At 41.1% G+C, this 5,342-nt stretch overlaps 1 non-coding gene across 1 annotated transcript; it reads left to right on the top strand.

Moving 5' to 3' along the window:
* Positions 1-1,117: 1,117 nt before the first annotated feature.
* Positions 1,118-1,223, top strand: LOC120105995. The gene has a single exon (XR_005508245.1). It is a non-coding gene; the product is annotated as a small nucleolar RNA R71 (small nucleolar RNA).
* The last annotated feature ends 4,119 nt before the right edge of the window (positions 1,224-5,342 follow it).

The raw sequence follows: 5,342 nt of genomic DNA, 5'->3' as shown, positions 1-5,342 counted from the left end.
AACTTGTTTGATGGCATCAAGGAGTGGGAGGTTGATTTTAACTTGTTTGAAGACCTCCATCATCTCTTCTAATGAAGTTCCCTTCTTGTTAAAGGGGGAGGGTGCATTAAGTGCTTCAGGAAATGGAGCCTTTGGAATGTGGGTTGTGGCAGATGGTGGACTAGCTGAAGAAGGTTTTGGGTTTTCATGTGATACATTCTTCTCTTCTTCTTCTCCTTCCTTATTGTTACCCTCCCCAACCTTATTATCCATTATACGTCCACTCCTTAGGGTAGTCAAAGCATTAGCTTGCTTATGATTTAGTCGAGTTTCTTGAGTCACATATTGTCCTCTAGGATTACTCATTGGTTGACTTGGAAGCTTACCTTCCTCTCGCTTGTTTAATGCATTAGCTAGTTGATCCATTTGGGATTCTAGCTTAGCAATTGATTGCGTGTGAGAGTGCAATAGTTGTGTGTTTGCCTCCAAACCTTGAAGGGCAGTCAACACCTTCTCCTCAAAGGCTGTATTTCTTTGGGTTGGAAGAGGAGGATGCTGAAATTGGGTTGAGGGACGGTAGGGATGAAAATTCTGAGGGTTTTGAAAATTTTGGGAGAAGGGTTGGGAGGTATTAGAAGCTTGCTGCCTCCAAGAAAAATTTGGATGATTCCGCCATCCCGGATTATATGTATTGGAAAATGGATCATTACCCGGTTTGGGCTGTATTTGGGCAGCATTGATGTGTTCTTGCACGAGTTCGGAATATTGGGGTGCTGAGGGGCACTCATGAATTGGATGCGATGGGGTAGAACAGATAGTACACACTTGTGCTTGGGAAGAGCTAACGACATGTCCTCCTATCATTAGTTGGTCAATCTTATGGGACAATGCATCTACCTTGCTAGACAGGTCCATAGAATGACTTATTTCACAAATGGCCCCTTTTCTTTGAAAATTCGGGGATGCTTGACGAGAACATGAAGCATGGTGGAGGGAGTTTTCATTAAGATTTTCAAATAGTTGCCATGCTTCATGCTCATTTCGAAGCATGAAAGTCCCCCCGCATGCAGCATCGATCATCTGACGGTTTCGTTCCGTCAAACCGTCATAGAAACATTGCACTAGCTGCCACTTAGGTATTTGATGATGAGGGCATTTACGGATTAGGTCCCGAAATCTCTCCCAAGTTTCATGAAATTCTTCTCCCTCGGTTTGGGAGAAGCTTGTAATGGCACGTCTAAACTGGTTCGTTCTTCCTATAGGAAAGTATTTTTTAAGGAATTCTTGTTGCATTTGATCCCAAGAACGAATTGAGTTAGCTTCTAAAGAATTCAGCCATTGTTTGGCTCTATCTTTAAGGGAGAAGGGGAATAACCTAAGTTTCAGGGCATCATCAGTGAAGTTTTGAATCTTGATAGTGGTGCAAATCTCAAGAAATTCATCTAAATGTTTGTATGGGTCTTCGTTGGTGAGCCCATAAAAAGATGGGAGCATTTGGATCACACTAGACTTTATTTCATATTGTATAGCTGCTACCTCAGGTAATCGAATGCAAGATGGGGAAGTGTAAATAGTGGGAGTAAAGTACTCCCTCAGGAGTTTGGGTTGTTCTTCAGCCATCTTAAGAGGTGGGGATGATCCTAATGTTTTGATCTTAGCTCGAATGTTCCTAAGGGTTCGTTCTATTTCAGGGTCGAAAGGTAATAGATTTTGTACTCTAGAACGACTACCGTGCATACACTAGTACTCGATCAATCAAGCATGCAATAAAAGAGAAAAGCATATCAATCCTAGTCTTTGACCTAAAATCACTAGACAGCTCCTAACTGGTTTGAAGAGGGCACCTAAGCCTCCAATCCGGTTTAATGAACCGAGTTGACCAGGTAAGCTCCCAGGTAAGTGGAGGGGTCACGATGCGTTCGCAAAGGTCCCACTTAAAACCCACTTGCCTCGAACAGATGAACTGTCTTCCTTATAGGGACAAAGCTTGCCTAGACATCAACTAAGCCACAGAGCGAAATTGGTGCAACCTTCGGTGATCTTCGTCCTATTGAGCTCGAATGTCCCTAGGAGCCAACGTCTAATTAATTTTAATTAAAGTGACACTATGTGAGATTGAGTTCACCGAAGTTGGGCAAGAGTCCGGTGATGAAATCCGGCTCTTATCTTGTTGGGGTGATTGCCCTTACTATGTGCAGATTGATTTGTGTATGTGTATCAGGCATGCATTCACAATTTTGCTATAATTAAAATCAAACAATCCCCACAAAATTTCAAGCCAATAATTAATTTAAATAAAAAAAGTTTAGAGGTTACCAAAGGAAATTTCCCCAGCAATTTAATTTTTTTTTTTAAACCTCTACAGCATTTCTTTTCCAGCAGTTCTCCTTTTGATCATCCCAGATTTTTTTCCTCGATTCCTGATCAAATAATATATAAAAAAATAAATAAAAATTAGTAAGGGAGAAAAAGAAGATAAGAAAAGTAACAATAATAGAAATTTTTTTTAAAATTTTTTTTTTAATTTTTAAATATTTTTTTTAATAAGAAAAATAACTATGCTAGCAATCCCCGGCAACGGCGCCAAAAATTGATCGGTTCTTTCAATTTCAAAAATAAACCACGCAATAGCACGTATCCTGTAGGATAGTGATTACGGGTGTCGGTCCACAGGGATTGAAGAATAAGTTATTTTTCTTTTAAAAGTAAATTAAGAAGGAGAATTTGCTAACTTGATTTAACTAAATTAATTCAAAGGGCATAAGCTAAAGTAAAAAGACTTTTGAGTTATCGATTAATAAGAGCTAAAAGTAAGATGAATGCAATAGTAGGAGTATTTTATGGGAAGAGATGTTTAGGGTTAGAATCCACCGATGGATTCGTAAATATGATGCTTTCAATGATTTAGATGTGTGTATGATCTGATTGCTCTTAACTACAAGTTAGGACAATCATACAAAAAGTTGAAATCTAACCCACAGTATGAGTCATCTAGGCCTGGTACAAACCATCTTCTCTAAGGATAGGCATGGTCTGTCCTACTTAGCATGATTCATCTGATGATTAATTTCTCAAAGATAAATCTGGTAGTTGCATAACAGTCTCCTCCAAACCACAGATATTGGATTCGATTTCGATAAACTATATTAATTCATGCAGAGGCTTTCTACAAGATAAACATCTTACACAAATTAAACAAGACATTTCAAGATCAGAATTTCATTAAATATACAACTGTCTTACAATGCTAAAAATCAAAGAAATGCAACATAAATACTCATCCACGGCTTCATCAAACCCCTAAACCGAGGCTTAGCTGCTCATGGTACTCGTCATCTCCATTGGTTGGCTGAAGAAATCCTTTGCCATCTTCAAATGAAAGGCTATTCCCAAAATATCTAAAATACTCTCTCTCTCCCCCTCCTTTCTCTTTTTTTTATTTCTTTTTTTTCTCTTCTTCTCTCTCGGCTGGATTCTTCTTTTCACCGAAACAGGGGGTCTCCCCTGTTTTCTTCTCCACCGACCTCCCCTCTCAAAGCCGATGGCCACCCTCTTTATACCCATTCTCCCCCTTGATGGATCCACTGAGAGAGGAGGGGGGCGTGATGCTGGGAATGATCTCGCGGAGGCTTGATTGTTGCATGCGGGATCGCTGGAGAAGGGCGTGAATCCGTGGGAATGGCTGAATCTCGCGTTCGTTGATGGCTAGAAACGGAAGGAGGAGGCTCCGGATGAAGGGCGCCGCGGGATCGCTGGGAGGCTAATGCGGAATGTTTGAATCTCGGAGAAGACGGGGACGGAGCTAGAGATGAATGCCGCGCTGGGTTACCGGCTGCTGGGAATGATCTCGGGCGAAGATAGGGATGGAGCTCGAAACGGTGCCGATCCGGAAGGAGCTGGGTTACCGGCTCGTTGAATGCAGTCGGCTGGGATCGCGGTGAAGGCTGAATCACAGGGATCGGAGCTGGGAATCGATGGGATCTCTTCTTGGAACGAATCCGGGTGAAGCTCGGCTGATTTCTGACTGCTGGGAGGTGGAACGGGCGGCGGATGGCACGCGGTGATTGCGGCTGGCACGGAGCTGACGCGGTGATGCTGGATCCCGGCTGAGACGCGGAGGAAGCCGTGGAATCGATGGGAGGAAGGTGGACGGCCGAGATGCCATGCGGGGGAGGGGGGGAAGAAGATAAATAGTGAACTTAGTTTTATATAATAATTTTTTTTAACACTGTTCATATGAACAGTGTTTTCACGGGACACTGTTCATATGAACAGTAAATCCACTGATTTTTATTAATTTTATTATATTCATTATTATTTTTTTCTTGTTTTAAATTTATAAATTTTATATGAAGGCAAATAATGAATTGGTTGGAAATTGACTTTGGGTTTGAGGTGGGTCATGATCGTTGATTTGCTTGAACTTACTCTCGAGCCCAATGTCGTTTAATTTTTGTTAAACTGCTTCAGACCGGACTCAACAAGGCTAAAAGCAGGACCGTGACTTAATAAAAGGGTTAATCAAATATTTTTCCATACAATTATAACTTTTAATCTAATCAAGACCAAAGCCCATTTAATTATAACCTTAGCCGGGTCAATACAATCTCCTTATATGTTTTTCTGTAGTTTTCATGAAAGATTGCAATCAAGAGAGAGACAAGTTCAGAATCTGGTTTAAGAAAAGAATTATTTACCTCTTACCATAATTTAAATTTATTTCAATGTTTATTCAATTTCATGGTAAAATATGTATTTATCAGTTTAAAAACATTGATAAGTGCTATGGAAAGATAACTAAATTATAAATTATTAAGCACTTATCAGAAGAAGAACCCTAGATGTCTACAAGATGTCCTTCACCGGCGACGTTGCTCAATAGCTCTAGTCGCTGCCTCTATAAATGCATTTATTGAATCTAGTAGAGTCTTAAACTGATCTCCCTGAGATTGATGGAAGGCTGCTACTAGTGCTTCAAACTCAAGACTCGCCCTTTCAATTTTTCCTTTAAGTTGGGCAGCCACGGTGCCTACACTGCCTCCAGGGCTTGTCAACTCTTGAAGACCATCTGATATGATCTTCAATTTCTCCTGTAGCTCAATTGATCTTATAGTTTGGATGGTACTCACATGAACCAACTCTGATGCTGTAGCTTCTACCTGAGTTTTGATTTCCTTCAATTCTTGTAGAAGAGCTTCATGTGAGGTACGGATGGGGGCCAACTCAGCAGTGATCATCGATCTCATCTCCTCCCTCATCTGCTGGCATATCACAGATGCTAGAGTGTGCATCTGTTCATCTGATAGGGAGAAAGGCCCACTGACTGGAGGAGGAGGAGGCATAGAGGTGGAAGGTCCAGCTGA

This window comes from Phoenix dactylifera, unplaced genomic scaffold (assembly GCF_009389715.1).
Source record: "Phoenix dactylifera cultivar Barhee BC4 unplaced genomic scaffold, palm_55x_up_171113_PBpolish2nd_filt_p 000416F, whole genome shotgun sequence".
Classification (NCBI taxonomy): domain Eukaryota; kingdom Viridiplantae; phylum Streptophyta; class Magnoliopsida; order Arecales; family Arecaceae; genus Phoenix; species Phoenix dactylifera.
The sequence above is the reverse complement of the archived record's forward strand: the minus strand, read 5'-3'. Positions and strand labels throughout refer to the sequence as shown.